The sequence below is a fragment of the Cimex lectularius genome, unplaced genomic scaffold, assembly GCF_000648675.2.
Source record: "Cimex lectularius strain Harlan isolate CLEC.00 unplaced genomic scaffold, Clec_2.1 scaffold130, whole genome shotgun sequence".
In the NCBI taxonomy this organism is placed as follows: domain Eukaryota; kingdom Metazoa; phylum Arthropoda; class Insecta; order Hemiptera; family Cimicidae; genus Cimex; species Cimex lectularius.
Window position 1 is genome coordinate 529606 of NW_019392755.1, and position 12486 is coordinate 542091.

The following is a 12486-nucleotide window of genomic DNA, read 5'->3' on the forward strand; positions in this document are numbered from 1 at the left end:
GATTTTAATTATTGTTGTGTGCCCGAAGTATTTAGATTCAAATTGATTGTTTCTAGAGCCTAAACGAGTTTTTCATCGCTTCTCCTTATATAAATATGGTCAATGGAGGTAGATTTAGCAGTGTTTCTAGTAGAGTTGACGGGTTGTTTTCATTGCTCTTGTACTTAAGTATAAAATCGTTCATATGTTTAAATTGTTGTTCTTGGCCCATAACGTAAGCCATTCCTTAACCGATACCCTTCACTTTTTCTTCTTGAAGAGCGCAATCAATCGTAATAGACAACGCTACTACTTTTAATAGACGCTCAATAATATTGGCACGGCTTTTCGTAGGGGAAATAATCAAGACACATATATTTGTTTTTCCTTTGATCATTTTTGCGGCACTAATATTTCTTAAGAGGAACCCCTAACAAAATGTAATAAAATGTAAATATAAATCCTGGTTGTGTTTCTTCAAACAAAATCTTCCACACTATTCTTTACAACGACTAAAATAAACCAAAGGTACGATTTGGACATTTCGAAAAAAAAAAATCCGGAAAGAAAAATATTTCGTAATGAAAGGGAAATCGTTTCTTGGACAGCCCAAAACCCCAGCGTGCGTATTCTGGAATGTCCATACTTTTTTATTTTGCAAGTAGCGGCTCCTCCCCATATTTCACAAGCGTGCAGCACGATCGGCCTGATTGGCCAGTATTTTGACCCGAACAATTCCGACGAGTTGTTGTTGAGTAACTAAAACTTACGTTTAAATCGAATTTATAATTTATGATTTCTGAGGATAAAATGAAGATTGGGTTGGAAAAAATGAGAGGTTTAAATTTGTTTGCCGCGTATGTTTAAAAAAATTGTGTTAGAAATTATTGGAACCAAATTGGATAATTGTTAACTTGTTGTGTAAAATTGTATAAAGTTTGAATAAAAATTGTATATTAAAGATGAGATGATGTATCGACCTGCTGCTGAACAATTTGGAAAAAAGGATCTTCGGTGAGGACACAACAGAACGACAATTCTTTAAGTTTTTGCCGAGCTTTCGACGATCATATCGTCATCATCAGGGCCTATTTATTTTAGGAAAATACCGCAGTTAAAACATTATTAAAAAATTATATAAATTTACCTTGAGTTGATATGTCCTCTGCTGTTTGCGAACCCCGTTAGGTTATGCAGTATAATTTAATTAAATATCTAGATAGAGGTTTGTTGCATATAGAGTAACCCATAGGATCTACCAAACTAGGTTAGTTATTATATCGTCCTGAATTAATATATATATATCTATTATTGTGATCGTATGATTGAGTGTGTTGGGTGTATTTGTGATGCTACAGTCCCTCGAATGCGTGAGTAAGCGATTGGAAAAAGGTAGTGATATCGGCGGTTTCTGACGAGTATGCTTTGCATTGTTGTGCGTATGACCGGCGTGGTACCCTTGGGGAAGCGAAGGATCGGACCACCTAGGCTAGACCTATGGCGTCCCTCGATTACGTGCAGCAGGTGTAGGCTGAGCTCGATAAGAGACCTTTGTCCGTAGACAGTGCTCATCTAGGGGGTGGGTAGCAATCCCACTTTATAATCCTAAACCGCTGTCGGGGCGTTCCCGAAAGTTTCTACGCTAGGGGAGCCTCTACACTCAGAGAGATAGAGTCGCCTTCTCTATCTAGGTAGTACGCGGGGGGGGGGACGGGCTGATGTATTTCGGCCCGTTAGCCCCTCGCGTGCGGCGTACGACCCGACGCACAATGCGGGCCTGACCATTCGGAGTGGACAAGCGGAGAGCGTGGCTACTGACCCTTAGGGGCCGGGACACCACTACACCAATGCTGCGGCGGTAACACTTTTCCGTCGTATGCAGAAGTGCGTCAGCTCTCATCTTGAGAATCAAAGCGTCCGATAAGGCCGAATAGGCCAGGTGCGGATGTTAAAGATCCTCTTGTCTTGTTGACGATGAGTAAATCGGGAACGCATGTCGTACAGTCTATTTCAATGGAATTCAAACTTCAGATGTTTTGCTCTACATAGGACTATACTTGACAAAATACCAACGTGGAATACCCACAACTGAAAAGACAGGAAACTAACCGATGCTACAAATTACTCCTTAGAAACGTCCTTACCAAGAATTTATCACCAATGTGGTGGACAAATGGCACTAGTGTTCTTCGATTATGTCTTGTAAGAACCAATGTAATGTTAGGGATCTTCCTCGGACAACATCCAATTCGGTGCGGGCGACCGAGGAAATGCCACCAAAGAACATCAATGATCCACCATGGAATGCCACCTGAAGAACCATGAAGCATGTGGCGTACCTTTCCCTTGAGTGCCTCCATACGAAATTACACCCATCTGAAGATTTGAGACCTACTCTCAGCTCATCTGAAAAGAAAATTTGTCCCAAATTTTCCAATGTCCAATTCACATGTTCCCGAGCGAATTGACGCCTGGCCATTTTCTGAGCTGTGGGAAGAAGAGGTCTACGAGCCGGGTGATGGTCCTGAGGTTATTTTCAATGAGAACTCTTCTTACAGTCGAGAAGAAAATCGAAACATTTCGGACTTGCCTTATCAAATTTCTTATCTCATTTCCCATAATGATGCGGTTTCGTATAACTGATAACGGATGAACCTGTCGTCTCTCTGGTCTGTAGACCCAAGTCGCGTTTGGCCTTCTAGTGTGAGGTCCTGTTTCTCTGAAGCGCCGAAGAACGTTTTCTATAATAGAGTAATTAACATTCAGCCTCATGACGACTTTGCGCTGGTTGTATCCTTTCGCTAATAAAGTTATGACCCTGACACTGTCATATTCACTCAAATGCCTGACTGGAGCGAATAGAACAAGTTTAAAATAAAAATAATATCAAATGAAATCAACTAAGGAAAAGAATAGCTTAATGCGATCTTTAGGCGTAGCGGAATGGAAGGGCATAATGCTATTTTTGTTCAAATGGGATTAATCATTACAAAATTAAGTAAAGGAAATGAATAAATAATTATTTATTGTTTAATTTGACAACGACAGCTCCTAATTATCTGCTGTAACTTATGTGGAAAGATACGGGATTTAATTTTCAACTAAATAAATGAGAGGTGCGTTACATTTTTCCATCAGTGTATGAGTGAATGATTGTAATGAGTTATAGGGAAAACTGCGGTCAATTAGCCTGCTAAACCCTCCAGTCAAACTGTCAAACGCCTTTGGGATGTCCATCGACACGAAGGCAGTGTCCTTTGCAACCGTTGGTTCTGTTAGCATACTTAGGTTTATTTCGTGATTCTGATTTTGAAGAGGTATGGAGAAAAGCAGTAGATTATCAACTTGCTTTTCATTCCAATGTGCTTTTGTTGATCCTTAGTTACGTTATTAGCAACTGTAACTAATTGGGCGGCGGCCTCACCGAACCCCAACCTGCTCATGCTGGATAATCTGGTCGACATCCAAATGAAGATTGACCCTAGCTTACAGTATTATTGCGACCACTGTACTTAGCATGCTAAGCAGACTGTTACCCTAGTATAAAGTACATGTAGACCGCATTGAAAAGGTCCAAACAAATTTTTAAGATTTGCCGCATATGAACTTAATTCTAAACTTAAAACTTAAAACTCAATTCCCTAAATGTTAAATATATAAAATTACTTCATAATAAATTTAAAACCTCTTGAAACTCAGGTAAAAATAGGGTATTCTAGTATCTAATTTAGTAAATTAAATCAATCTAATAAAACGTCTAAGCCTGCTATAGTATATCAATTTTCATATACTTTCACAAAATACTAGGTTGAAACAGGCTGGTGCAAAAATAATGCCTGCAAGGCAGTCAAAACGATTCATTACAATCTATACATCTTTGTTCACGTGTGTTAACCGCTTTCATTCCGCTAAAATAAATGTTTTTATTTCGATTCCTCGTCTTGAAAGGTGTTTTCGTCTTCACCGTATTCTCTTAAAATTGTATCCCTCAAGAATAAATCAAAAGGACTAAAAAGTGGAACTCTGTAGGCGAGAGGTCGAGTGAAAATGGAGGGTGCGGTAAGGTTTCATATTCTAAGTCCTGTCCTTAAGTTTCCGCAGGGTTGGTATTGTGACATGTGGCCTGACTCTATCGTGAAGAAGAATCGGCCCCTTGAGGTTTACCAATGCTAGACAAAGACAATGCAATGTTCCCGTGCATTTTGTCAATTTCTTGCCAATATTTCTCTACTGTGATAGTTTCACCATGATTCAGGAAATTATAGCGGACAACCCTAGCAGTACACCAACATACATCCTCCATAACCCATTATATTTAGTGGTCTGATTGACCAAATTGCTTATATCAATTAATTAATCTTTTTATGTAAGGCTTTGGTTGAAATGAAAAAGTCAGTTTCACGAACGGGATTCGAACCCTCGACCTTCGGCCATTCACCATAACCTTTTTCGGGCGCAAATTTGGTTACGGAAAGTGGTTTGGCGCTTCATCCTTGTCCAGCCAGTGACCTGTATTCTTTTATTATCGTACAGAATCCATTTCTCATTGCACGTGATGATTCGATTGAGATCATTTTGGTAGCGCAACAGATTTCTTTGTGCTTCGGTTAGTTCGTGCGGTACCCATTTGTCGAGCTTCTTTACTTCACCAACACTAAGCGTTCCGCAATATCCCGTATTGTCTTACGTGAATTTTCTTCAATCAACGTTTGGAGTTGGTCTTCATCCACAACGGAAGTCCTCCCGCGACGAAATCTGCTATCGAAATTTCCAAGAAGAATCTCTGAAACCATCGCTGCACAGTGCATTCGCTAATGCTTTCCTCCCCCCAAAATGTTTTGTAGTTAAGCGCGTATTGGTCCGTACATGGATCAAGTTTATATTCGTATAAACAATTTTTACGAAAATCTAGATTGGACAAGTCCTCACTCTTATAAAATTCAATATAAACTAAAATGGTTCATGCCCGAGTGGATGGAAGTCACGATAGCTCAAGTGGTAGAGCAGCGGCGTATTTAGCCGAAGGTCGTGGGTTCAAATCCCGCTCATGGTACTAACTTTTCATTTCAACCAAAAACCGTACATAAAAAGATTAATTAATTGAAAAAAGTAATTTGGTCAATAGACCACTAAATATAATGGATTTAATAAACTAAAATGTATTACGATCTTTGCGTTGGATCCCCTTCTCATCGAGCAACTCGTGTCTCACACGAGAGTGAACAAATATCAGAGGCACAACTGAAACAAATTAACTAAAAAAAAGAAAAGTCGGGACCTGACCCAAATAACTTAAAACTATAACCTTTTTTTAAAAAAAGTGTATTAAAATTAAATAAAAAATTAAAATAAAGTGATCAATAACATACGTATCTTTTGCAAACAATTTTTAAAAAATATGTTCCTTCGACAACGTTGAGAGGTCCTTCCTTGCCCTTTTGAGTCCTGCGGTTGACGAGTAGCTTATCCTAAATAAGGACAATCCTTATTTTTAACAAAACATATTGTTATAAATGTTTTGCACAAACGATAACAGTTAAAGGTATTTATTATATTCCATAAATTAGATTTGAGAACTTAGCTTTGTATTTATGACAAGCTCCTGCGAAAATTTTTTTTTCAAAACCTGCGTTAATTTTTCACCAACTCAATATTTTATACGCAGAAAACTAGCTATACAAGAAATCAGGCTTTACAAAGAGATGTAAATATATTCTCCTATGATATTGCCCTTTTGCATACGCCACTTCTCAAAGCCATCAATAGTTTTTTATTGGTTCGTAAAATAAATTTATTCTGATTCTTAATTTCAAAATGTTGTGAAAAATTCATGCTCAAGCGTCAACGATAGTTTTGTTATTTTGATTGTCCATCAAGTAGACCTAATGTTTTGATAGGCTTTGTTATAACTTCTAATCAAAAGACAGGAAAATAATGGAACAATGTAATAGTTTTTTAAGAGAGTATAAAAGGAAAGGGCAAAATTTCTATGAAAGATAGATTTAAAAGGCTGAATATTGGGTGATGTTAGTTAATCAGATTGGAATCTGGCGTGTATTCCAAGGATTCCTAATTACGCAACATAAACGGAATGCGGAGAGACTCGCAGCAGTCGCGGCCTTTAGAAAACACCACCTTTAAATTACAAATCGTGGATTCGTTCCGAAAAAATTTTTGCCAAGGCCGAGATCGTCATTTTTTTCTATTTTTCCACAGGTTTATTAACACCGACAGAATGGGATCTAGTTTGTGAATGGATACGTGTACGTTTGTCGTTAAAATAAACATTCCTGATGTCAGTTCAATGACACTGTTTCTTTGTCTAAAACAGTAAATAAATAAATGAATAAATAATAATAAATAAGTAATATTAGTAAAATAAAAAATAACCAACTTTAAATGCTTTATTCATAGGTTTGTACGAACTTTTGCGATGAACGTGAGACAACAAATCTGATCTCAATTTCATATCAAAAAAGAAGAATAGGCACTTTAGCTATTTTAAGATCATAAACATCTCCAAATGCTCTAGTCGTTATAAATCACAGTACTTTGTAAAGATAAATATTACCTAGGAAGGGGATTATTAAAATTATTTATTTACATTAAATACATCTAAACTGTCATATAAAAATAATTACAACAAAAACAATATAACAAAAAAGGATTTAACTAATTTAACAGTTATACGAAGGAAGAAAGGTCAGAAGATTTAAAGGAAGAAAAAAGAAAGATAGTTGGAAATACAGATAGATAGAGATAAATAGATAGATAGACTCCGTAGGTCTTTGCACCCAAGAGATCAATTTATTCTTCAGTGCAATATTTGCACAAGGACAAAATCATTTAACTGTCAATTTTGTAAACCTTATATCACAAAGAACAAACGAACATACAGACATACAGAAAAGGAGAGAGATAGATTGATAGGTAGATAGATAAATATAAATAAAGCTCGAGCTACATAGAAAGGTAGATAGATAGATGCATAGTTCTTTCCACCCACCAACAGAGGACAGTTTCTTCTTCATTGCTTCATTTGCAGAAGCACAAAATGATTTAACTATCAAACAGACAGATTAACACAGAGGATGAGAGGCAGATTGATAGATAGGTAGATAAATAAATAGAGATAGAGATAAAAAGTTACTAGATAGGTACATAGGTAGACTGCACAGGTCTTTGTACACACCAACAGAAGGGAAGTTTCTTCTTCCTGGCAATATTTGCATAAGAACAAAATGATATAACTGTCAATCTTGTAAAACTGATATAACAAACAACAAACAAACAAAGAGAGACATAGAGAAGAGATAGAAGGATTGATAGGTAGATTGATAGCCTGCATAAGTCTTCGCACCCACCAACAGAAGATATTTTCTGATCTTTCTTCTTCCTGGCAATATTTGCATAATCACAAATTGATGATTTGTGGCAAAGTTGAAGCCACAAACAGACAGAGAGAGCGAGATATATATTGATTGATTGATAGATAGAAACATGGAGAGAGCGAGATAGGAAAGGACAGAAGATTCAAAGAAAGAAAGATAAATGAATATATAGATGAAATGAAGAGATAGATAGTTAGATAGCTTGCATACGTCTTCGCACCTACCAACCGAGGACACGTTCCGCAGTTTCTTCACCCTGGCAATGTTTGCACAAGGACAGTTGATTTAGTAGTCAACTAGAATGTTAATTGTCAGACAAAAAATCATATAAGCCTTGCGCAATATCACTGCGCCAGGTTATCCTAAAGCTCTCTCAACGAAGGCTACTACTTCATCGGTAGTAAAATCCAGATCCGTTTGAAATTGCACCAAGGCTCTGTCGGACATTGGGGACTATAACGAAGGTTGTTTGTTATAAAGGCAGAGGGGCAATAAATTAGCCAAGGAGTTTGTCGAGAACATCTATCGGCTCTAAACCCTTTTGTGGCATATCAAATTGTCGAAAGCATAGATCCATCAGACGATGGGTTAAGAGTTAGTTTAAGTTAAGTCTTAGTTCAATGGGATTGCATTACAAGCCAGAGCAATGCGAAAAAGTTCATTAAAGAACCACCAAAGGAACTAACAGCCTAAACCTATCACTGTTATGACTAAAATGATGAGTTTTTTGGACACTGCAGACTTCGTTAGCATACGTATATACTGGGTGCAACAGAAACAAGCTTGAGCAAATAGTGTCGGGAAGAAGAAACTGCGGAACTTATCCTCTGTTGGTTGGTGCGAGTCTACCTATCTATTGGGTTGTCCGGAAAATAATGCAGGATTTTAAGTTTTCATTAAAAAAAATCTATATAAAATATTCTGTTTACGTTTACAGGATTACTCATTTGTATGAATGTCAACACTTATTAATCCTCTTCCAAATGATATTGTTTGTTTACCTCTGTAGCATTCCGCTACTTGGAAATAATTCAGTCATCCTTATAATGTCAAAGCGAGAATTTCGTACGATTTTCTTTTACGAGTTTAAACTCGGCCGAAGCGGAGCCCAAACGGCTAGAAACATTAACCAAGTCTGGGGCGAGGGTTGTGTTAATGAGTGCACTGTGCAAAGGTGGTTTAAAAAATTTCGGGAGGGAGATTTCAGCCTTGAAGATGAAGAAGGTCGTGGAAGGCCTTCCTCTCTTAATGATGATGTTCTGCGATCAGTGGTGGAAGAAAACCCCAAAACAACTGTTCGAGAACTTGCAGAGCAACTCAAAGTCAGTAAAACGACCGTCGCTGACCACATTTTCCAAAGCCCCCAACTCATCAAAAAAAGGTAATGGTTACGGTATGGTGGGCTTCATTTGGTTTAATACACTACAGCTTCTTAAATCCTGGCGAAACCATCAATGCTGAATCATACTGTAACCAAATTAATACCATGCATCAGAAATTGGCAGTAATGAAGCCCTCTTTGGTCAATCGGAAAGGGCCCATTTTGTTGCATGACAACGCTCGACCACATGTGTCACGTGTAACGTCACAAAAATTATTGGAGCTTGGCTATGAAACTTTGCCTCACCCACCCTACTCTCCGGACCTCTCGCCTACTGACTACCATTTTTTTAGACACCTGGACCACTACTTACAACACATAATATTCAAAAATCAAACGGAACTGGAAAATGCATTTATTGACTTTATCAATTCTAAAAATTCTGAATTCTACTCAGACGGAATTAATAAGTTACCAACACGTTGGGAGAAATGTATTGAGAGTATGGGAAATTATTTTGATTAAAGAACATTGCTTTAAAGTAACTAGTTTCTTTTTTTTTGTTTAATACCAAAATCCTGCATTATTTTCCGGACAACCCAATATGTACGTATCTAACTTTTTTCCTCTATCGCTTTCTATTTATCTACCTATCTATCAATCTCACCCTCTCTATCTGTTTGTTTGTTGTTTGTGATATCAGCTTTACAAAATGGACAGGTAAATCATTTTGTGGTTGTGCAAATATTGCAACGTAGGAGAAACTGTCTTTTGTTGGAAGGTGCAAAGACTTATGCAGTCTTTCTCTTTCTCTATCTATATGCCTCCTAATTCTATTTACTTCCTTTTTTACGAAATGGTGAACACCTTTCAGCATAATCCGTTTCTTTCGACTGATCACATTCTCCATTACAGACCATATTCATTAATTAATTAATATGGACGTTGCAATTGAGTGATAAAAAAACTGTGATAACTGTAGATCCTTTTAGACTGAAGGCCCAAACAGGTTTTTGCCGAAAACGGCAGATCTTTCTGACATAAAGGAGAAGAAAGTTCTGAACGTCGACGATGTCATTTTATAAATTTGACTGAGATGTATTACTCGGCCGAGGAGTTTTCACTCCCATTGTTCAACCTTTGGCCCATTGACTCAAGCTGGCGGTGGTGGGGAATATTTCATTCATCGACTAAAAAATAAAATTCCTGTTTTAAATATTCACTCTTGTTCCGATGCCAAATGGTGTGCTACGCCCAACGGAGAGGAATTTGCCGAGAGCAAAAACATAAAAGTACCGTGGAGGTACTAATTGAAAGATTCTCCTTCTAACCTACAAGGCTAGTGTTTACATTAAACATACAATACAAACGATTCGGCACTCAGAAACAAAAAATTAACGTTTAGACTTCTTGCAAGTTGCAAACATCTAAAAATGGTTTAAACTAGAAAAAGCTCGCGTTAAATTTGAAATTAATCTGAAATCAGGAACCTTTTAGCACATACAATCTCTAATAAAAAATATATCCAACTGAATATATGTAAATAAATACAATATTCGTATATTACGCAATAATTCAGGTTACAGTAAGAATGCTTTAGTTATTCCGACATGGGACCCCCGGCGTTGAAACACAACACATAACAGAGCAAAATTGAAAGAGAAGACCCAACGAAATGGGTATTGATAACAGTATTTACTATAAAAAGAATTTGACTCTTTGCAAGAGAAATATGTGAGTGATAAATATCGTGTATTATTTAAATACAATACATTTCTTTTAAGGAGAAAACAAGAGATAAACGTAATGCCAACATCTGTCATTGTTGATGAAGTAAATGTTTGAAAACTTATTTAATCTGAAGGATTATGTCTAAATGAATATATAAAGAACATGAGTTAGGGATGGTGCGTAAAAGTGCTGTATACCATAAATTATTACTATTTTATTTATTTTAAAAATGGCTGGGATCTATCTTGTCAATTTCGTTCTGAAAATGTTTCTTACTTGCTTTAAAAAGCTCAAAGGAGTTTAAAAGCCGGTGGGATGAACAAACATGTAAATTTTGTGTAATATAAATACCAATAAGAGTAGTAGTATATAAAAATATTCACACATATACACTTCTCTTAAATTCTAGCTTAAGCCTATCTTTTCAAATCCGCACTGCCTATAAAATCATGGGAAAGCTTTCTGCAGGATATACGGTAAGAAAAACTTAACGAATTAAGCCCCAGTTTTCTTTTGCCATTATTGTCAAGCTATTTACTACTTGGGTACACTGTTCCGTTATTTGATCTATGTGAGCATCCCATGTTTTAGTCAAAAATATTTCTTAGATACTTTAGTTGATGTACTAATTTCAGATATTTCCTTCAAAAACAGTCTAATTTCCCTTTCCTTCTTGGCTCTGGACAAGTGTAATACTTTTGGGACTGATTTAATTTTGTTGGATACTGACCAAAATTCAGTTTTTCGAAGAATAGAATTACCAAGGATTTCTAATTTATAACTGCTTTTAGCTGCTATCAACACATTGAAATTAACGGTAATTGCTATTCGTTTCGAGTGTTCCGGGTGCTGAGTTTTAGTAACGAGTCAAAGACTGTACTCCAAAAAACGGGGCTGTAGCAAGAACCTTGAAGGCAGCCATCGGTGTAGCAAGAGGCTATCACACCATTTATTGCTAATGTCAAACCTATAATCAACAGGCTTATGGCATAGAAAAAATGAACATTTTAAGATTGAAAACCGTTACAGAAGGGATTTACCCTGCATCTTATGAAATGTTCGTTACAAACTGTTGTCTCATCCTAGAGAAATAATGAAGAAATAGGATATCGAATCTGCTCATCATGACTGTGAAATCTACAGGTCGGTAATAAACAAGAAGATAAGTTCAGCTGTGCATTTGCAACTTATGCATTCGGTAAATACCTAAATAGTAAGCAGTATAACATGGCAGGAGTGTACTGTCCAAAAGAATAATTACAAAAGGTTTTTCTTACCTCTTGACCAAGCAAAAATATTTGAATTCAAAGTGAAAGAAAAAAATTTTGGACCAAGAAGAAGTAAAAAGAATGTCTGGCTCACCATAGATTCATTCCACTATACGTTTGTTTAAGTAATATTTATATAACAACTTATATGTATGTTTAACATGTTATATTTTAAAAGGAGCATAAAATTTAACAGGTGCACTTTTTTCAATGTTTTAATTCATGTCACCAAAACTTAAGATTATTGTTATTTGTTTTCTAAAAATTATCGTTAGTGGGGTGTTGTACTAAACTCTATTCTACTTCTCGAAGATGCTACATGTTATTCCAATTGATTTTTAATGAAGGCTGATCATTGGTAAAACTGTTTATGCATTTCAAATAGCTGAATGGTTCATTCTCTACATGAACTCGTTATCAAAATATACGGAACAAAATGAACATTTATAAGTGCGTACTTTTGATCCCAAAATCAGAATTCGCGTGGACTCGTCAAGTAAGATTAGTGGAGCCGAACTGGAATGTTGTATTGAATGATTAGAGGAAACCGGGGAGGGGATGGTATGTGTAACTATTTCATAGGACCCGGTTCCAAGATCTATAGCTGCCTAGCTAATCCTCGCATTAGTCCCTCTTCCAATTCTTAACAAATGGTTTTATTGACTCTTGATGAATCCCGGACGGAATCCGGGTCGAGAATGTGACTGTTGCGTTATGTAATTAAATCGTGATTCTTTTTAATTAACGCCTAGCCTTGCAGATATTTGTTTAATGACAGAGGCGACTGGCATGGAAC